Source organism: Hypanus sabinus, chromosome 12 (assembly GCF_030144855.1).
Source record: "Hypanus sabinus isolate sHypSab1 chromosome 12, sHypSab1.hap1, whole genome shotgun sequence".
Taxonomy (NCBI): domain Eukaryota; kingdom Metazoa; phylum Chordata; class Chondrichthyes; order Myliobatiformes; family Dasyatidae; genus Hypanus; species Hypanus sabinus.
This window is the reverse complement of record NC_082717.1, coordinates 99,394,639-99,417,883: the sequence shown is the minus strand read 5'-3', so window position 1 is coordinate 99,417,883 and position 23,245 is coordinate 99,394,639.

The following is a 23,245-nucleotide window of genomic DNA, read 5'->3' as shown; positions in this document are numbered from 1 at the left end:
GAGGATCGCAGAGTTCAGGAGAGGCAGGAGGATATCAGAGTTCAGACGAAACAGGAGGATATCAGAGTTCAGATGAGACAGGAGGATATCAGAGTTCAGGCGAGACAGGAGGATATCAGAGTTCAGACGAGACAGGAGGATCCCAGAGTTCAGACGAGACAGAATGATACCAGAGTACAGACCAAAACAGGAGGATGTCAGAGTACAGACGAGACAGGAGAATCCCAGAGTTCAGACGAGACACGAGGATCCCAGAGTTCAGATGAGACAGGAGGATCCCAGAGTTCAGACGAGACAGGAGGATATCAGAGTCAGATGAGACAGGAGGATATCAGAGTGCAGACGAGACAGGCGGATATCACACTGCAGACGAGACAGGAGGATATCAGAGTTCAGACGAGACAGCAGGATATCAGACTTCAGGCGAGACAGAAGGATATCAGAGTTCAGACGAGACAGGAGGATATCAGAGTGCAGACGAGGCAGGAGGATAACAGAGTGCAGACAAGACAGGAGGATATCAGAGTTCAGACGAGACAGGTGGATATCAGAGTTCAGATGAGACAGGAGGATCCCAGAGTGCAGACGAGACAGGAGATATCAGAGCTCAGACGAGGGAGGAGGATATTAGAGTGCAGACGAGACAGGAGGATATCAGAGTGCAGACGAGACAGGAGGATATCAGAGTGCAGACGAGGCAGCAGGATATCAGAGTGCAGACGAGACAGCAGGATATCAGAGTTCAGACGAGGCAGGAGCATATCAGAGTGTAGACGAGACAGGAGGATATCAGAGTTCAGACAAGGCAGGAGGATATCAGAGTGCAGACGAGACAGGAGGATATCAGTCTTCAGGCGAGACAGGAGGATATCAGAGTTCAGACGAGACAGGAGGATCCCAGAGTTCAGGCGAGACAGGAGGATATCAGTGTTCAGACGAGACAGGAGGATATCAGAGTGCAGACGAGACAGGAGAATCCCAGAGTTCAGGCGAGACAGGAGGATATCAGAGTGCAGACGATCAGGCGGATATCAGAGTTCAGATGAGACCGGAGGATATCAGAGTTCAGGCGAGACCGGAGGATATCAGAGTGCAGACGAGACAGGAGGATATCAGAGTGCAGACAAGACAGGAGGATATCAGAGTTCAGACGATCAGGCGGATATCAGAGTGCAGATGAGACAGGAGGATCCCAGAGTTCAGACGAGACAGGAGGATATCAGAGTTCAGACGAGACAGGAGGATATCAGAGTGCAGATGAGGCAGGAGGATATCAGAGTTCAGACGAGACAGGAGGATCCCAGAGTTCAGACGAGACAGGAGGATCCCAGAGTTCAGACGAGACAGGAGGATATCAGAGTTCAGACGAGACAGGAGGATATCAGAGTGCAGATGAGGCAGGAGGATATCAGAGTTCAGACGAGACAGGAGGATCCCAGAGTTCAGGCGAGACAGGGGGATATCAGAGTTCAGATGAGACAGGAGGATCCCAGAGATCAGACGAGACAGGAGGATATCAGAGATTCGACGAGACAGGAGGATATCAGAGTTCAGGCGAGACAGGAGGGCATCAGAGTTCAGACGAGACAGGAGGATCCCAGTGTTCAGATGACACAGGAGGATATCAGAGTTCATACCAGAGAGGAGGATGTCAGAGGGCAGACGAGACAGGAGGATCCCAGAGTTCAGACGAGACAGGAGGATCCCAGAGTTCAGACGAGACAGGAGGATATCAGAGTTCAGACGAGACAGGAGGATATCAGAGTTCAGACGAGACAGGAGGATCCCAGAGTTCAGGCGAGACAGGGGGATATCAGTGTTCAGACGAGACAGGAGGATATCAGAGTGCAGACGAGACAGGAGAATCCCAGAGTTCAGGCGAGACAGGAGGATATCAGAGTGCAGACGAGAAAGGAGGATCCCAGTCTTCAGGCGAGACAGGAGGATATCAGAGTTCAGACGAGACAGGCGGATATCAGAGTGCAGATGAGGCAGGATGATATCAGAGTTCAGACGAGACAGGAGGATCCCAGAGTTCAGACGAGACAGGAGGATATCAGTGTTCAGACGAGACAGGAGGATATCAGAGTGCAGACGAGACAGGAGAATCCCAGAGTTCAGGCGAGACAGGAGGATATCAGAGTGCAGACGAGAAAGGAGGATCCCAGTCTTCAGGCGAGACAGGAGGATATCAGAGTTCAGAAGAGACAGGAGGATATCAGAGATTAGACGAGACAGGAGGATATCAGAGTGCAGATGAGACAGGAGGATATCAGAGTGCAGACGAGACAGGAGGATCGCAGAGTTCAGGAGAGGCAGGAGGATATCAGAGTTCAGACGAAACAGGAGGATATCAGAGTTCAGATGAGACAGGAGGATATCAGAGTTCAGGCGAGACAGGAGGATATCAGAGTTCAGACGAGACAGGAGGATCCCAGAGTTCAGACGAGACAGGATGATACCAGAGTACAGACCAAAACAGGAGGATGTCAGAGTACAGACGAGACAGGAGAATCCCAGAGTTCAGACGAGACACGAGGATCCCAGAGTTCAGATGAGACAGGAGGATCCCAGAGTTCAGACGAGACAGGAGGATATCAGAGTCAGATGAGACAGGAGGATATCAGAGTGCAGACGAGACAGGCGGATATCACACTGCAGACGAGACAGGAGGATATCAGAGTTCAGACGAGACAGCAGGATATCAGACTTCAGGCGAGACAGAAGGATATCAGAGTTCAGACGAGACAGGAGGATATCAGAGTGCAGACGAGGCAGGAGGATAACAGAGTGCAGACAAGACAGGAGGATATCAGAGTTCAGACGAGACAGGTGGATATCAGAGTTCAGATGAGACAGGAGGATCCCAGAGTGCAGACGAGACAGGAGATATCAGAGCTCAGACGAGGGAGGAGGATATTAGAGTGCAGACGAGACTGAGGATATCAGAGTGCAGACGAGACAGGAGGATATCAGAGTGCAGACGAGGCAGCAGGATATCAGAGTGCAGACGAGACAGCAGGATATCAGAGTTCAGACGAGGCAGGAGCATATCAGAGTGTAGACGAGACAGGAGGATATCAGAGTTCAGACAAGGCAGGAGGATATCAGAGTGCAGACGAGACAGGAGGATATCAGTCTTCAGGCGAGACAGGAGGATATCAGAGTTCAGACGAGACAGGAGGATCCCAGAGTTCAGGCGAGACAGGAGGATATCAGTGTTCAGACGAGACAGGAGGATATCAGAGTGCAGACGAGACAGGAGAATCCCAGAGTTCAGGCGAGACAGGAGGATATCAGAGTGCAGACGAGAAAGGAGGATCCCAGTCTTCAGGCGAGACAGGAGGATATCAGAGTTCAGACGAGACAGGAGGATATCAGAGTGCAGACGAGACAGGAGTATCCCAGAGTTCAGGGGAGACAGGAGGATATCAGAGTGCAGACGAGACAGGAGGATCCCAGAGTTCAGATGAGACAGGAGGATATCAGAGTGCAGACGATCAGGCGGATATCAGAGTTCAGATGAGACCGGAGGATATCAGAGTTCAGGCGAGACCGGAGGATATCAGAGTGCAGACGAGACAGGAGGATATCAGAGTGCAGACAAGACAGGAGGATATCAGAGTTCAGACGATCAGGCGGATATCAGAGTGCAGATGAGACAGGAGGATCCCAGAGTGCAGACGAGGCAGCAGGATATCAGAGTGCAGATGAGACAGCAGTATATCAGAGTTCAGACGAGGCAGGAGGATCCCAGAGTTCAGGCGAGACAGGAGGATAACAGAGTTCAGATGAGACAGGAGGATCCCTGACATCAGACGAGACAGGAGGATATGAGAGTTTAGACGAGACAGGAGGATATTAGAGTTCAGATGAGAGAGGAGGATATCAGAGCGCAGATGAGGCAGGAGGATATCAGAGTGCAGACGAGACAGGAGGATCCCAGAGCTCAGGCGAGACAGGAGGATATCAGAGTTCAGATGAGACAGGAGGATCCCAGAGTTCAGACGAGACAGAAGGATATCAGAGTTTAGACGAGACAGGAGGATATTAGAGTTCAGACGAGACAGGAGGATATCAGAGTGCAGATGAGGCAGGAACATATCAGAGTGCAGGCGAGACTGGAGGATATCAGAGTTCAGACGAGACAGGTGTATATCAGAGTTCAGATGAGAGAGGAGGATATCAGAGTTCAGACGAGACAGGAGGATATCAGAGTTCAGGCGAGACAGGAGGGAATCAGAGTTCAGACGACACAGGAGGATATCAGAGTTCATACCAGAGAGGAGGATGTCAGAGTGCAGACGAGACAGGAGGATCCCAGAGTTCAGACGAGACAGGAGGAACCCAGAGTTCAGACGAAACAGGAGGATCCCAGAGTTCAGGCGAGACAGGAGGATATCAGAGTTCAGATGAGACAGGAGGATCCCAGAGATCAGACGAGACAGGAGGATATCAGAGATTAGACGAGACAGGAGGATATCAGAGTGCAGATGAGGCAGGAGGATATCAGAGTGCAGACGAGACAGGAGGATCGCAGAGTTCAGGAGAGGCAGGAGGATATCAGAGTTCAGACGAAACAGGAGGATATCAGAGTTCAGACGAGACAGGAGGATATCAGAGTTCAGACGAGACAGGAGGATCCCAGAGTTCAGATGAGACAGGAGGATATCAGAGTACAGACGAGACAGGAGGATCCCAGAGTGCAGACGAGGCAGGAGGATAACAGAGTGCAGACGAGACAGGAGGATGTCAGAGTTCAGACGAGACAGGCGGATATCAGAGTTCAGATGAGACAGGAGGATATCAGAGTGCAGACGAGGCAGCAGGATATCAGAGTGCAGACGAGACAGCTGGATATCAGCGTTCAGACGAGGCAGGAGGATATCAGAGGGCAGACGAGACAGGAGGATATCAGAGTTCAGACAAGGCAGGAGTATATCAGAGTGCAGACGAGACAGGAGGATATCAGAGTGCAGACGAGACAGGAGGATATCAGAGTCCAGACGAGGCAGGAGGATATCAGAGTGCAGACGAGCCAGGAGGATATCAGAGTGCAGACGAGACAGGAGGATATCAGAGTGCAGACGAGACAGGATGATCCCAGAGTTCAGGCGAGACAGAAGGGTATCAGAGTGCAGACAAGACAGGAGGATCCCAGAGTTCAGGCGAGACAGGAGGATATCAGAGTTCAGACGAGACAGGAGGATCCCAGAGTTCAGGCGAGACAGGAGGATATCAGAGTTCAGATGAGACAGGAGGATCCCAGAGTTCAGACGAGACAGAAGGATATCAGAGTTTAGACGAGACAGGAGGATATTAGAGTTCAGACGAGACAGGAGGATATCAGAGTGCAGATGAGGCAGGAACATATCAGAGTGCAGGCGAGACAGGAGGATATCAGAGTTCAGACGAGACAGGAGTATATCAGAGTTCAGATGAGAGAGGAGGATATCAGAGTTCAGACGAGACAGGAGGATATCAGAGTTCAGGCGAGACAGGAGGGAATCAGAGTTCAGACGACACAGGAGGATATCAGAGTTCATACCAGAGAGGAGGATGTCAGAGTGCAGACGAGACAGGAGGATCCCAGAGTTCAGACGAGACAGGAGGATCCCAGAGTTCAGACGAGACAGGAGGATCCCAGAGTTCAGGCGAGACAGGAGGATATCAGAGTTCAGATGAGACAGGAGGATCCCAGAGATCAGACGAGACAGGAGGATATCAGAGATTAGACGAGACAGGAGGATATCAGAGTGCAGATGAGGCAGGAGGATATCAGAGTGCAGACGAGACAGGAGGATCGCAGAGTTCAGGAGAGGCAGGAGGATATCAGAGTTCAGACGAAACAGGAGGATATCAGAGTTCAGACGAGACAGGAGGATATCAGAGTTCAGACGAGACAGGAGGATCCCAGAGTTCAGACGAGACAGGATGATACCAGAGTACAGACCAAAACAGGAGGATGTCAGAGTACAGACGAGACAGGAGGATCCCCGAGTTCAGACGAGACACGAGGATCCCAGAGTTCAGATGAGACAGGAGGATCCCAGAGTTCAGACGAGACAGGAGGATATCAGAGTCAGGCGAGACAGGAGGGAATCAGAGTTCAGATGACACAGGAGGATATCAGAGTTCATACCAGAGAGGAGGATGTCAGAGTGCAGATGAGACAGGAGGATCCCAGAGTTCAGACGAGACAGGAGGATCCCAGAGTTCAGACGAGACAGGAGGATCCCAGAGTTCAGGCCAGACAGGAGGATATCAGAGTTCAGATGAGACAGGAGGATCCCAGAGATCAGACGAGACAGGAGGATATCAGAGATTAGACGAGACAGGAGGATATCAGAGTGCAGATGAGGCAGGAGGATATCAGAGTGCAGACGAGACAGGAGGATCGCAGAGTTCAGGAGAGGCAGGAGGATATCAGAGTTCAGACGAAACAGGAGGATATCAGAGTTCAGACGAGACAGGAGGATATCAGAGTTCAGACGAGACAGGAGGATCCCAGAGTTCAGACGAGACAGGATGATACCAGAGTACAGACCAAAACAGGAGGATGTCAGAGTACAGACGAGACAGGAGGATCCCCGAGTTCAGACGAGACACGAGGATCCCAGAGTTCAGATGAGACAGGAGGATCCCAGAGTTCAGACGAGACAGGAGGATATCAGAGTCAGACGAGACAGGAGGATATCAGAGTGCAGACGAGACAGGCGGATATCACACTGCAGATGAGACAGGAGGATATCAGAGTTCAGACGAGACAGCAGGATATCAGACTTCAGGCGAGACAGAAGGATATCAGAGTTCAGACGAGACAGGAGGATATCAGAGTGCAGACGAGGCAGGAGGATAACAGAGTGCAGACAAGACAGGAGGATATCAGAGTTCAGACGTGACAGGTGGATATCAGAGTTCAGATAAGACAGGAGGATCCCAGAGTGCAGACGAGACAGGAGGATATCAGAGCTCAGACGAGGCAGGAGGATATCAGAGTGCAGACGAGACAGGAGGATATCAGAGTGCAGACGAGACAGCAGGATATCAGCGTTCAGACGAGGCAGGAGGATATCAGAGGGCAGACGAGACAGGAGGATATCAGAGTTCAGACAAGGCAGGAGTATATCAGAGTGCAGACGAGACAGGAGGATATCAGAGTGCTGACAAGACAGGAGGATATCAGAGTCCAGACGAAGCAGGAGGATATCAGAGTGCAGACGAGCCAGGAGGATATCAGAGTGCAGACGAGACAGGAGGATATCAGAGTGCAGACGAGACAGGATGATCCCAGAGTTCAGGCGAGACAGTAGGGTATCAGAGTGCAGACAAGACAGGAGGATCCCAGAGTTCAGGCGAGACAGGAGGATATCAGAGTTCAGACGAGACAGGAGGATCCCAGAGTTCAGGCGAGACAGGAGGATATCAGAGTTCAGATGAGACAGGAGGATCCCAGAGTTCAGACGAGACAGGAGGATATCAGAGTTTAGACGAGACACGAGGATATTAGAGTTCAGACGAGACAGGAGGATATCACAGTGCAGATGAGGCAGGAACATATCAGAGTGCAGGCGAGACAGGAGGATATCAGAGTTCAGACGAGACAGGAGTATATCAGAGTTCAGATGAGAGAGGAGGATATCAGAGTTCAGACGAGACAGGAGGATATCAGAGTTCAGGCGAGACAGGAGGGCATCAGAGTTCAGACGAGACAGGAGGATCCCAGTGTTCAGATGACACAGGAGGATATCAGAGTTCATACCAGAGAGGAGGATGTCAGAGTGCAGACGAGACAGGAGGATCCCAGAGTTCAGGCGAGACAGGAGGATATCAGAGTTCAGACGAGACAGGAGGATCCCAGAGTTCAGGCGAGACAGGAGGATATCAGAGTTCAGATGAGACAGGAGGATCCCAGAGTTCAGACGAGACAGGAGGATATCACAGTGCAGATGAGGCAGGAACATATCAGAGTGCAGGCGAGACTGGAGGATATCAGAGTTCAGACGAGACAGGAGTATATCAGAGTTCAGATGAGAGAGGAGGATATCAGAGTTCAGACGAGACAGGAGGATATCAGAGTTCAGGCGAGACAGGAGGGAATCAGAGTTCAGACGACACAGGAGGATATCAGAGTTCATTCCAGAGAGGAGGATGTCAGAGTGCAGACGAGACAGGAGGATCCCAGAGTTCAGACGAGACAGGAGGATCCCAGAGTTCAGACGAGACAGGAGGATCCCAGAGTTCAGGCGAGACAGGAGGATATCAGAGTTCAGATGAGACAGGAGGATCCCAGAGATCAGACGAGACAGGAGGATATCAGAGATTAGACGAGACAGGAGGATATCAGAGTGCAGATGAGGCAGGAGGATATCAGAGTGCAGACGAGACAGGAGGATCGCAGAGTTCAGGAGAGGCAGGAGGATATCAGAGTTCAGACGAAACAGGAGGATATCAGAGTTCAGACGAGACAGGAGGATATCAGAGTTCAGACGAGACAGGAGGATCCCAGAGTTCAGATGAGACAGGAGGATATCAGAGTACAGACGAGACAGGAGGATCCCAGAGTGCAGACGAGGCAGGAGGATAACAGAGTGCAGACGAGACAGGAGGATGTCAGAGTTCAGACGAGACAGGCGGATATCAGAGTTCAGATGAGACAGGAGGATATCAGAGTGCAGACGAGGCAGCAGGATATCAGAGTGCAGACGAGACAGCAGGATATCAGCGTTCAGACGAGGCAGGAGGATATCAGAGGGCAGACGAGACAGGAGGATATCAGAGCTCAGACAAGGCAGGAGGATATCAGAGTGCAGACGAGCCAGGAGGATATCAGAGTGCAGACGAGACAGGAGGATATCAGAGTGCAGACGAGACAGGATGATCCCAGAGTTCAGGCGAGACAGAAGGGTATCAGAGTGCAGACAAGACAGGAGGATCCCAGAGTTCAGGCGAGACAGGAGGATATCAGAGTTCAGACGAGACAGGAGGATCCCAGAGTTCAGGCGAGACAGGAGGATATCAGAGTTCAGATGAGACAGGAGGAACCCAGAGTTCAGACGAGACAGAAGGATATCAGAGTTTAGACGAGACAGGAGGATATTAGAGTTCAGACGAGACAGGAGGATATCAGAGTGCAGATGAGGCAGGAACATATCAGAGTGCAGGCGAGACTGGAGGATATCAGAGTTCAGACGAGACAGGAGTATATCAGAGTTCAGATGAGAGAGGAGGATATCAGAGTTCAGACGAGACAGGAGGATATCAGAGTTCAGGCGAGACAGGAGGGAATCAGAGTTCAGACGACACAGGAGGATATCAGAGTTCATACCAGAGAGGAGGATGTCAGAGTGCAGACGAGACAGGAGGATCCCAGAGTTCAGACGAGACAGGAGGATCCCAGAGTTCAGACGAGGCAGGGGGATCCCAGAGTTCAGGCGAGACAGGAGGATATCAGAGTTCAGATGAGACAGGAGGATCCCAGAGATCAGACGAGACAGGAGGATATCAGAGATTAGACGAGACAGGAGGATATCAGAGTGCAGATGAGGCAGGAGGATATCAGAGTGCAGACGAGACAGGAGGATCGCAGAGTTCAGGAGAGGCAGGAGGATATCAGAGTTCAGACGAAACAGGAGGATATCAGAGTTCAGACGAGACAGGAGGATATCAGAGTTCAGACGAGACAGGAGGATCCCAGAGTTCAGACGAGACAGGATGATACCAGAGTACAGACCAAAACAGGAGGATGTCAGAGTACAGACGAGACAGGAGGATCCCCGAGTTCAGACGAGACACGAGGATCCCAGAGTTCAGATGAGACAGGAGGATCCCAGAGTTCAGACGAGACAGGAGGATATCAGAGTCAGATGAGACAGGAGGATATCAGAGTGCAGACGAGACAGGCGGATATCACACTGCAGACGAGACAGGAGGATATCAGAGTGCAGACGAGACAGGATGATCCCAGAGTTCAGGCGAGACAGAAGGGTATCAGAGTGCAGACAAGACAGGAGGATCCCAGAGTTCAGGCGAGACAGGAGGATATCAGAGTTCAGACGAGACAGGAGGATCCCAGAGTTCAGGCGAGACAGGAGGATATCAGAGTTCAGATGAGACAGGAGGATCCCAGAGTTCAGACGAGACAGAAGGATATCAGAGTTTAGACGAGACAGGAGGATATTAGAGTTCAGACGAGACAGGAGGATATCAGAGTGCAGATGAGGCAGGAACATATCAGAGTGCAGGCGAGACTGGAGGATATCAGAGTTCAGACGAGACAGGAGTATATCAGAGTTCAGATGAGAGAGGAGGATATCAGAGTTCAGACGAGACAGGAGGATATCAGAGTTCAGGCGAGACAGGAGGGAATCAGAGTTCAGACGACACAGGAGGATATCAGAGTTCATACCAGAGAGGAGGATGTCAGAGTGCAGACGAGACAGGAGGATCCCAGAGTTCAGACGAGACAGGAGGATCCCAGAGTTCAGACGAGACAGGAGGATCCCAGAGTTCAGGCGAGACAGGAGGATCCCAGAGTTCAGACGAGACAGGAGGATCCCAGAGTTCAGACGAGACAGGGGGATCCCAGAGTTCAGGCGAGACAGGAGGATATCAGAGTTCAGATGAGACAGGAGGATCCCAGAGATCAGACGAGACAGGAGGATATCAGAGATTAGACGAGACAGGAGGATATCAGAGTGCAGATGAGGCAGGAGGATATCAGAGTGCAGACGAGACAGGAGGATCGCAGAGTTCAGGAGAGGCAGGAGGATATCAGAGTTCAGACGAAACAGGAGGATATCAGAGTTCAGACGAGACAGGAGGATATCAGAGTTCAGACGAGACAGGAGGATCCCAGAGTTCAGACGAGACAGGATGATACCAGAGTACAGACCAAAACAGGAGGATGTCAGAGTACAGACGAGACAGGAGGATCCCCGAGTTCAGACGAGACACGAGGATCCCAGAGTTCAGATGAGACAGGAGGATCCCAGAGTTCAGACGAGACAGGAGGATATCAGAGTCAGATGAGACAGGAGGATATCAGAGTGCAGACGAGACAGGCGGATATCACACTGCAGACGAGACAGGAGGATATCAGAGTGCAGACGAGACAGGATGATCCCAGAGTTCAGGCGAGACAGAAGGGTATCAGAGTGCAGACAAGACAGGAGGATCCCAGAGTTCAGGCGAGACAGGAGGATATCAGAGTTCAGACGAGACAGGAGGATCCCAGAGTTCAGGCGAGACAGGAGGATATCAGAGTTCAGATGAGACAGGAGGATCCCAGAGTTCAGACGAGACAGAAGGATATCAGAGTTTAGACGAGACAGGAGGATATTAGAGTTCAGACGAGACAGGAGGATATCAGAGTGCAGATGAGGCAGGAACATATCAGAGTGCAGGCGAGACTGGAGGATATCAGAGTTCAGACGAGACAGGAGTATATCAGAGTTCAGATGAGAGAGGAGGATATCAGAGTTCAGACGAGACAGGAGGATATCAGAGTTCAGACGAAACAGGAGGATATCAGAGTTCAGACGAGACAGGAGGATATCAGAGTTCAGACGAGACAGGAGGATCCCAGAGTTCAGACGAGACAGGATGATACCAGAGTACAGACCAAAACAGGAGGATGTCAGAGTACAGACGAGACAGGAGGATCCCCGAGTTCAGACGAGACACGAGGATCCCAGAGTTCAGATGAGACAGGAGGATCCCAGAGTTCAGACGAGACAGGAGGATATCAGAGTCAGGCGAGACAGGAGGGAATCAGAGTTCAGATGACACAGGAGGATATCAGAGTTCATACCAGAGAGGAGGATGTCAGAGTGCAGACGAGACAGGAGGATCCCAGAGTTCAGACGAGACAGGAGGATCCCAGAGTTCAGACGAGACAGGAGGATCCCAGAGTTCAGGCGAGACAGGAGGATATCAGAGTTCAGATGAGACAGGAGGATCACAGAGATCAGACGAGACAGGAGGATATCAGAGATTAGACGAGTCAGGAGGATATCAGAGTGCAGATGAGGCAGGAGGATATCAGAGTGCAGACGAGACAGGAGGATCGCAGAGTTCAGGAGAGGCAGGAGGATATCAGAGTTCAGACGAAACAGGAGGATATCAGAGTTCAGACGAGACAGGAGGATATCAGAGTTCAGACGAGACAGGAGGATCCCAGAGTTCAGACGAGACAGGATGATACCAGAGTACAGACCAAAACAGGAGGATGTCAGAGTACAGACGAGACAGGAGGATCCCCGAGTTCAGACGAGACACGAGGATCCCAGAGTTCAGATGAGACAGGAGGATCCCAGAGTTCAGACGAGACAGGAGGATATCAGAGTCAGACGAGACAGGAGGATATCAGAGTGCAGACGAGACAGGCGGATATCACACTGCAGATGAGACAGGAGGATATCAGAGTTCAGACGAGACAGCAGGATATCAGACTTCAGGCGAGACAGAAGGATATCAGAGTTCAGACGAGACAGGAGGATATCAGAGTGCAGACGAGGCAGGAGGATAACAGAGTGCAGACAAGACAGGAGGATATCAGAGTTCAGACGTGACAGGTGGATATCAGAGTTCAGATAAGACAGGAGGATCCCAGAGTGCAGACGAGACAGGAGGATATCAGAGCTCAGACGAGGCAGGAGGATATCAGAGTGCAGACGAGACAGGAGGATATCAGAGTGCAGACGAGACAGCAGGATATCAGCGTTCAGACGAGGCAGGAGGATATCAGAGGGCAGACGAGACAGGAGGATATCAGAGTTCAGACAAGGCAGGAGTATATCAGAGTGCAGACGAGACAGGAGGATATCAGAGTGCTGACAAGACAGGAGGATATCAGAGTCCAGACGAAGCAGGAGGATATCAGAGTGCAGACGAGCCAGGAGGATATCAGAGTGCAGACGAGACAGGAGGATATCAGAGTGCAGACGAGACAGGATGATCCCAGAGTTCAGGCGAGACAGTAGGGTATCAGAGTGCAGACAAGACAGGAGGATCCCAGAGTTCAGGCGAGACAGGAGGATATCAGAGTTCAGACGAGACAGGAGGATCCCAGAGTTCAGGCGAGACAGGAGGATATCAGAGTTCAGATGAAACAGGAGGATCCCAGAGTTCAGACGAGACAGGATGATACCAGAGTACAGACCAAAACAGGAGGATGTCAGAGTACAGACGAGACAGGAGGATCCCCGAGTTCAGACGAGACACGAGGATCCCAGAGTTCAGATGAGACAGGAGGATCCCAGAGTTCAGACGAGACAGGAGGATATCAGAGTCAGGCGAGACAGGAGGGAATCAGAGTTCAGATGACACAGGAGGATATCAGAGTTCATACCAGAGAGGAGGATGTCAGAGTGCAGACGAGACAGGAGGATCCCAGAGTTCAGACGAGACAGGAGGATCCCAGAGTTCAGGCTAGACAGGAGGATATCAGAGTTCAGATGAGACAGGAGGATCCCAGAGATCAGACGAGACAGGAGGATATCAGAGATTAGACGAGTCAGGAGGATATCAGAGTGCAGATGAGGCAGGAGGATATCAGAGTGCAGACGAGACAGGAGGATCACAGAGTTCAGGAGAGGCAGGAGGATATCAGAGTTCAGACGAAACAGGAGGATATCAGAGTTCAGACGAGACAGGAGGATATCAGAGTTCAGACGAGACAGGAGGATCCCAGAGTTCAGACGAGACAGGATGATACCAGAGTACAGACCAAAACAGGAGGATGTCAGAGTACAGACGAGACAGGAGGATCCCCGAGTTCAGACGAGACACGAGGATCCCAGAGTTCAGATGAGACAGGAGGATCCCAGAGTTCAGACGAGACAGGAGGATATCAGAGTCAGACGAGACAGGAGGATATCAGAGTGCAGACGAGACAGGCGGATATCACACTGCAGATGAGACAGGAGGATATCAGAGTTCAGACGAGACAGCAGGATATCAGACTTCAGGCGAGACAGAAGGATATCAGAGTTCAGACGAGACAGGAGGATATCAGAGTGCAGACGAGGCAGGAGGATAACAGAGTGCAGACAAGACAGGAGGATATCAGAGTTCAGACGTGACAGGTGGATATCAGAGTTCAGATAAGACAGGAGGATCCCAGAGTGCAGACGAGACTGGAGGATATCAGAGCTCAGACGAGGCAGGAGGATATCAGAGTGCAGACGAGACAGGAGGATATCAGAGTGCAGACGAGACAGCAGGATATCAGCGTTCAGACGGGGCAGGAGGATATCAGAGGGCAGACGAGACAGGAGGATATCAGAGTTCAGACAAGGCAGGAGTATATCAGAGTGCAGACGAGACAGGAGGATATCAGAGTGCTGACAAGACAGGAGGATATCAGAGTCCAGACGAAGCAGGAGGATATCAGAGTGCAGACGAGCCAGGAGGATATCAGAGTGCAGACGAGACAGGAGGATATCAGAGTGCAGACGAGACAGGATGATCCCAGAGTTCAGGCGAGACAGTAGGGTATCAGAGTGCAGACAAGACAGGAGGATCCCAGAGTTCAGGCGAGACAGGAGGATATCAGAGTTCAGACGAGACAGGAGGATCCCAGAGTTCAGGCGAGACAGGAGGATATCAGAGTTCAGATGAGACAGGAGGATCCCAGAGTTCAGACGAGACAGGAGGATATCAGAGTTTAGACGAGACACGAGGATATTAGAGTTCAGACGAGACAGGAGGATATCACAGTGCAGATGAGGCAGGAACATATCAGAGTGCAGGCGAGACAGGAGGATATCAGAGTTCAGACGAGACAGGAGTATATCAGAGTTCAGATGAGAGAGGAGGATATCAGAGTTCAGACGAGACAGGAGGATATCAGAGTTCAGGCGAGACAGGAGGGCATCAGAGTTCAGACGAGACAGGAGGATCCCAGTGTTCAGATGACACAGGAGGATATCAGAGTTCATACCAGAGAGGAGGATGTCAGAGTGCAGACGAGACAGGAGGATCCCAGAGTTCAGGCGAGACAGGAGGATATCAGAGTTCAGACGAGACAGGAGGATCCCAGAGTTCAGGCGAGACAGGAGGATATCAGAGTTCAGATGAGACAGGAGGATCCCAGAGTTCAGACGAGACAGGAGGATATCACAGTGCAGATGAGCAGGAACATATCAGAGTGCAGGCGAGACTGGAGGATATCAGAGTTCAGACGAGACAGGAGTATATCAGAGTTCAGATGAGAGAGGAGGATATCAGAGTTCAGACGAGACAGGAGGATATCAGAGTTCAGGCGAGACAGGAGGGAATCAGAGTTCAGACGACACAGGAGGATATCAGAGTTCATTCCAGAGAGGAGGATGTCAGAGTGCAGACGAGACAGGAGGATCCCAGAGTTCAGACGAGACAGGAGGATCCCAGAGTTCAGACGAGACAGGAGGATCCCAGAGTTCAGGCGAGACAGGAGGATATCAGAGTTCAGATGAGACAGGAGGATCCCAGAGATCAGACGAGACAGGAGGATATCAGAGATTAGACGAGACAGGAGGATATCAGAGTGCAGATGAGGCAGGAGGATATCAGAGTGCAGACGAGACAGGAGGATCGCAGAGTTCAGGAGAGGCAGGAGGATATCAGAGTTCAGACGAAACAGGAGGATATCAGAGTTCAGACGAGACAGGAGGATATCAGAGTTCAGACGAGACAGGAGGATCCCAGAGTTCAGATGAGACAGGAGGATATCAGAGTACAGACGAGACAGGAGGATCCCAGAGTGCAGACGAGGCAGGAGGATAACAGAGTGCAGACGAGACAGGAGGATGTCAGAGTTCAGACGAGACAGGCGGATATCAGAGTTCAGATGAGACAGGAGGATATCAGAGTGCAGACGAGGCAGCAGGATATCAGAGTGCAGACGAGACAGCAGGATATCAGCGTTCAGACGAGGCAGGAGGATATCAGAGGGCAGACGAGACAGGAGGATATCAGAGCTCAAACAAGGCAGGAGTATATCAGAGTGCAGACGAGACAGGAGGATATCAGAGTGCAGACGAGACAGGAGGATATCAGAGTCCAGACGAGGCAGGAGGATATCAGAGTGCAGACGAGCCACGAGGATATCAGAGTGCAGACGAGACAGGAGGATATCAGAGTGCAGACGAGACAGGATGATCCCAGAGTTCAGGCGAGACAGAAGGGTATCAGAGTGCAGACAAGACAGGAGGATCCCAGAGTTCAGGCGAGACAGGAGGATATCAGAGTTCAGACGAGACAGGAGGATCCCAGAGTTCAGGCGAGACAGGAGGATATCAGAGTTCAGATGAGACAGGAGGATCCCAGAGTTCAGACGAGACAGAATGATATCAGAGTTTAGACGAGACAGGAGGATATTAGAGTTCAGACGAGACAGGAGGATATCAGAGTGCAGATGAGGCAGGAACATATCAGAGTGCAGGCGAGACTGGAGGATATCAGAGTTCAGACGAGACAGGAGTATATCAGAGTTCAGATGAGAGAGGAGGATATCAGAGTTCAGACGAGACAGGAGGATATCAGAGTTCAGGCGAGACAGGAGGGAATCAGAGTTCAGACGACACAGGAGGATATCAGAGTTCATACCAGAGAGGAGGATGTCAGAGTGCAGACGAGACAGGAGGATCCCAGAGTTCAGACGAGACAGGAGGATCCCAGAGTTCAGACGAGACAGGGGGATCCCAGAGTTCAGGCGAGACAGGAGGATATCAGAGTTCAGATGAGACAGGAGGATCCCAGAGATCAGACGAGACAGGAGGATATCAGAGATTAGACGAGACAGGAGGATATCAGAGTGCAGATGAGGCAGGAGGATATCAGAGTGCAGACGAGACAGGAGGATCGCAGAGTTCAGGAGAGGCAGGAGGATATCAGAGTTCAGACGAAACAGGAGGATATCAGAGTTCAGACGAGACAGGAGGATATCAGAGTTCAGACGAGACAGGAGGATCCCAGAGTTCAGACGAGACAGGATGATACCAGAGTACAGACCAAAACAGGAGGATGTCAGAGTACAGACGAGACAGGAGGATCCCCGAGTTCAGACGAGACACGAGGATCCCAGAGTTCAGATGAGACAGGAGGATCCCAGAGTTCAGACGAGACAGGAGGATATCAGAGTCAGGCGAGACAGGAGGGAATCAGAGTTCAGATGACACAGGAGGATATCAGAGTTCATACCAGAGAGGAGGATGTCAGAGTGCAGACGTGACAGGAGGATCCCAGAGTTCAGACGAGACAGGAGGATCCCAGAGTTCAGACGAGACAGGAGGATCCCAGAGTTCAGGCGAGACAGGAGGATATCAGAGTTCAGATGAGACAGGAGGATCCCAGAGATCAGACGAGACAGGAGGATATCAGAGATTAGACGAGACAGGAGGATATCAGAGTGCAGATGAGGCAGGAGGATATCAGAGTGCAGACGAGACAGGAGGATCGCAGAGTTCAGGAGAGGCAGGAGGATATCAGAGTTCAGACGAAACAGGAGGATATCAGAGTTCAGACGAGACAGGAGGATATCAGAGTTCAGACGAGACAGGAGGATCCCAGAGTTCAGACGAGACAGGATGATACCAGAGTACAGACCAAAACAGGAGGATGTCAGAGTACAGACGAGACAGGAGGATCCCCGAGTTCAGACGAGACACGAGGATCCCAGAGTTCAGATGAGACAGGAGGATCCCAGAGTTCAGACGAGACAGGAGGATATCAGAGTCAGACGAGACAGGAGGATATCAGAGTGCAGACGAGACAGGCGGATATCACACTGCAGATGAGACAGGAGGATATCAGAGTTCAGACGAGACAGCAGGATATCAGACTTCAGGCGAGACAGAAGGATATCAGAGTTCAGACGAGACAGGAGGATATCAGAGTGCAGACGAGGCAGGAGGATAACAGAGTGCAGACAAGACAGGAGGATATCAGAGTTCAGACGTGACAGGTGGATATCAGAGTTCAGATAAGACAGGAGGATCCCAGAGTGCAGACGAGACAGGAGGATATCAGAGCTCAGACGAGGCAGGAGGATATCAGAGTGCAGACGAGACAGGAGGATATCAGAGTGCAGACGAGACAGCAGGATATCAGCGTTCAGACGAGGCAGGAGGATATCAGAGGGCAGACGAGACAGGAGGATATCAGAGTTCAGACAAGGCAGGAGTATATCAGAGTGCAGACGAGACAGGAGGATATCAGAGTGCTGACAAGACAGGAGGATATCAGAGTCCAGACGAAGCAGGAGGATATCAGAGTGCAGACGAGCCAGGAGGATATCAGAGTGCAGACGAGACAGGAGGATATCAGAGTGCAGACGAGACAGGATGATCCCAGAGTTCAGGCGAGACAGTAGGGTATCAGAGTGCAGACAAGACAGGAGGATCCCAGAGTTCAGGCGAGACAGGAGGATATCAGAGTTCAGACGAGACAGGAGGATCCCAGAGTTCAGGCGAGACAGGAGGATATCAGAGTTCAGATGAGACAGGAGGATCCCAGAGTTCAGACGAGACAGGAGGATATCAGAGTTTAGACGAGACACGAGGATATTAGAGTTCAGACGAGACAGGAGGATATCACAGTGCAGATGAGGCAGGAACATATCAGAGTGCAGGCGAGACAGGAGGATATCAGAGTTCAGACGAGACAGGAGTATATCAGAGTTCAGATGAGAGAGGAGGATATCAGAGTTCAGACGAGACAGGAGGATATCAGAGTTCAGGCGAGACAGGAGGGCATCAGAGTTCAGACGAGACAGGAGGATCCCAGTGTTCAGATGACACAGGAGGATATCAGAGTTCATACCAGAGAGGAGGATGTCAGAGTGCAGACGAGACAGGAGGATCCCAGAGTTCAGACGAGACAGGAGGATCCCAGAGTTCAGACGAGACAGGAGGATCCCAGAGTTCAGGCGAGACAGGAGGATATCAGAGTTCAGATGAGACAGGAGGATCCCAGAGATCAGACGAGACAGGAGGATATCAGAGATTAGACGAGACAGGAGGATATCAGAGTGCAGATGAGGCAGGAGGATATCAGAGTGCAGACGAGACAGGAGGATCGCAGAGTTCAGGAGAGGCAGGAGGATATCAGAGTTCAGACGAAACAGGAGGATATCAGAGTTCAGACGAGACAGGAGGATATCAGAGTTCAGACGAGACAGGAGGATCCCAGAGTTCAGACGAGACAGGATGATACCAGAGTACAGACCAAAACAGGAGGATGTCAGAGTACAGACGAGACAGGAGGATCCCCGAGTTCAGACGAGACACGAGGATCCCAGAGTTCAGATGAGACAGGAGGATCCCAGAGTTCAGACGAGACAGGAGGATATCAGAGTCAGGCGAGACAGGAGGGAATCAGAGTTCAGATGACACAGGAGGATATCAGAGTTCATACCAGAGAGGAGGATGTCAGAGTGCAGACGAGACAGGAGGATCCCAGAGTTCAGACGAGACAGGAGGATCCCAGAGTTCAGACGAGACAGGAGGATCCCAGAGTTCAGGCGAGACAGGAGGATATCAGAGTTCAGATGAGACAGGAGGATCCCAGAGATCAGACGAGACAGGAGGATATCAGAGATTAGACGAGACAGGAGGATATCAGAGTGCAGATGAGGCAGGAGGATATCAGAGTGCAGACGAGACAGGAGGATCGCAGAGTTCAGGAGAGGCAGGAGGATATCAGAGTTCAGACGAAACAGGAGGATATCAGAGTTCAGACGAGACAGGAAGATATCAGAGTTCAGACGAGACAGGAGGATCCCAGAGTTCAGACGAGACAGGATGATACCAGAGTACAGACCAAAACAGGAGGATGTCAGAGTACAGACGAGACAGGAGGATCCCCGAGTTCAGACGAGACACGAGGATCCCAGAGTTCAGATGAGACAGGAGGATCCCAGAGTTCAGACGAGACAGGAGGATATCAGAGTCAGACGAGACAGGAGGATATCAGAGTGCAGACGAGACAGGCGGATATCACACTGCAGATGAGACAGGAGGATATCAGAGTTCAGACGAGACAGCAGGATATCAGACTTCAGGCGAGACAGAAGGATATCAGAGTTCAGACGAGACAGGAGGATATCAGAGTGCAGACGAGGCAGGAGGATAACAGAGTGCAGACAAGACAGGAGGATATCAGAGTTCAGACGTGACAGGTGGATATCAGAGTTCAGATAAGACAGGAGGATCCCAGAGTGCAGACGAGACAGGAGGATATCAGAGCTCAGACGAGGCAGGAGGATATCAGAGTGCAGACGAGACAGGAGGATATCAGAGTGCAGACGAGACAGCAGGATATCAGCGTTCAGACGAGGCAGGAGGATATCAGAGGGCAGACGAGACAGGAGGATATCAGAGTTCAGACAAGGCAGGAGTATATCAGAGTGCAGACGAGACAGGAGGATATCAGAGTGCTGACAAGACAGGAGGATATCAGAGTCCAGACGAAGCAGGAGGATATCAGAGTGCAGACGAGCCAGGAGGATATCAGAGTGCAGACGAGACAGGAGGATATCAGAGTGCAGACGAGACAGGATGATCCCAGAGTTCAGGCGAGACAGTAGGGTATCAGAGTGCAGACAAGACAGGAGGATCCCAGAGTTCAGGCGAGACAGGAGGATATCAGAGTTCAGACGAGACAGGAGGATCCCAGAGTTCAGGCGAGACAGGAGGATATCAGAGTTCAGATGAGACAGGAGGATCCCAGAGTTTAGACGAGACACGAGGATATTAGAGTTCAGACGAGACAGGAGGATATCACAGTGCAGATGAGGCAGGAACATATCAGAGTGCAGGCGAGACAGGAGGATATCAGAGTTCAGACGAGACAGGAGTATATCAGAGTTCAGATGAGAGAGGAGGATATCAGAGTTCAGACGAGACAGGAGGATATCAGAGTTCAGGCGAGACAGGAGGGCATCAGAGTTCAGACGAGACAGGAGGATCCCAGTGTTCAGATGACACAGGAGGATATCAGAGTTCATACCAGAGAGGAGGATGTCAGAGTGCAGACGAGACAGGAGGATCCCAGAGTTCAGACGAGACAGGAGGATCCCAGAGTTCAGACGAGACAGGAGGATCCCAGAGTTCAGGCGAGACAGGAGGATATCAGAGTTCAGATGAGACAGGAGGATCCCAGAGATCAGACGAGACAGGAGGATATCAGAGATTAGACGAGACAGGAGGATATCAGAGTGCAGATGAGGCAGGAGGATATCAGAGTGCAGACGAGACAGGAGGATCGCAGAGTTCAGGAGAGGCAGGAGGATATCAGAGTTCAGACGAAACAGGAGGATATCAGAGTTCAGACGAGACAGGAGGATATCAGAGTTCAGACGAGACAGGAGGATCCCAGAGTTCAGACGAGACAGGATGATACCAGAGTACAGACCAAAACAGGAGGATGTCAGAGTACAGACGAGACAGGAGGATCCCCGAGTTCAGACGAGACACGAGGATCCCAGAGTTCAGATGAGACAGGAGGATCCCAGAGTTCAGACGAGACCGGAGGATATCTGAGTCAGACGAGACAGGAGGATATCAGAGTGCAGACGAGACAGGCGGATATCACACTGCAGATGAGACAGGAGGATATCAGAGTTCAGACGAGACAGCAGGATATCAGACTTCAGGCGAGACAGAAGGATATCAGAGTTCAGACGAGACAGGAGGATATCAGAGTGCAGACGAGGCAGGAGGATAACAGAGTGCAGACAAGACAGGAGGATATCAGAGTTCAGACGTGACAGGTGGATATCAGAGTTCAGATAAGACAGGAGGATCCCAGAGTGCAGACGAGACAGGAGGATATCAGAGCTCAGACGAGGCAGGAGGATATCAGAGTGCAGACGAGACAGGAGGATATCAGAGTGCAGACGAGACAGCAGGATATCAGCGTTCAGACGAGGCAGGAGGATATCAGAGTGCAGACGAGACAGGAGGATATCAGAGTTCAGACAAGGCAGGAGTATATCAGAGTGCAGACGAGACAGGAGGATATCAGAGTGCTGACAAGACAGGAGGATATCAGAGTCCAGACGAAGCAGGAGGATATCAGAGTGCAGACGAGCCAGGAGGATATCAGAGTTCATACCAGAGAGGAGGATGTCAGAGTGCAGACGAGACAGGAGGATCCCAGAGTTCAGACGAGACAGGAGGATCCCAGAGTTCAGACGAGACAGGAGGATCCCAGAGTTCAGGCGAGACAGGAGGATATCAGAGTTCAGATGAGACAGGAGGATCCCAGAGATCAGACGAGACAGGAGGATATCAGAGATTAGACGTGACAGGAGGATATCAGAGTGCAGATGAGGCAGGAGGATATCAGAGTGCAGAAGAGACAGGAGGATCGCAGAGTTCAGGAGAGGCAGGAGGATATCAGAGTTCAGACGAAACAGGAGGATATCAGAGTTCAGACGAGACAGGAGGATATCAGAGTTCAGACGAGACAGGAGGATCCCAGAGTTCAGACGAGACAGGATGATACCAGAGTACAGACCAAAACAGGAGGATGTCAGAGTACAGACGAGACAGGAGGATCCCCGAGTTCAGACGAGACACGAGGATCCCAGAGTTCAGATGAGACAGGAGGATCCCAGAGTTCAGACGAGACAGGAGGATATCAGAGTCAGGCGAGACAGGAGGGAATCAGAGTTCAGATGACACAGGAGGATATCAGAGTTCATACCAGAGAGGAGGATGTCAGAGTGCAGACGAGACAGGAGGATCCCAGAGTTCAGACGAGACAGGAGGATCCCAGAGTTCAGACGAGACAGGAGGATCCCAGAGTTCAGGCGAGACAGGAGGATATCAGAGTTCAGATGAGACAGGAGGATCCCAGAGATCAGACGAGACAGGAGGATATCAGAGATTAGACGAGACAGGAGGATATCAGAGTGCAGATGAGGCAGGAGGATATCAGAGTGCAGACGAGACAGGAGGATCGCAGAGTTCAGGAGAGGCAGGAGGATATCAGAGTTCAGACGAAACAGGAGGATATCAGAGTTCAGACGAGACAGGAAGATATCAGAGTTCAGACGAGACAGGAGGATCCCAGAGTTCAGACGAGACAGGATGATACCAGAGTACAGACCAAAACAGGAGGATGTCAGAGTACAGACGAGACAGGAGGATCCCCGAGTTCAGACGAGACACGAGGATCCCAGAGTTCAGATGAGACAGGAGGATCCCAGAGTTCAGACGAGACAGGAGGATATCAGAGTCAGACGAGACAGGAGGAT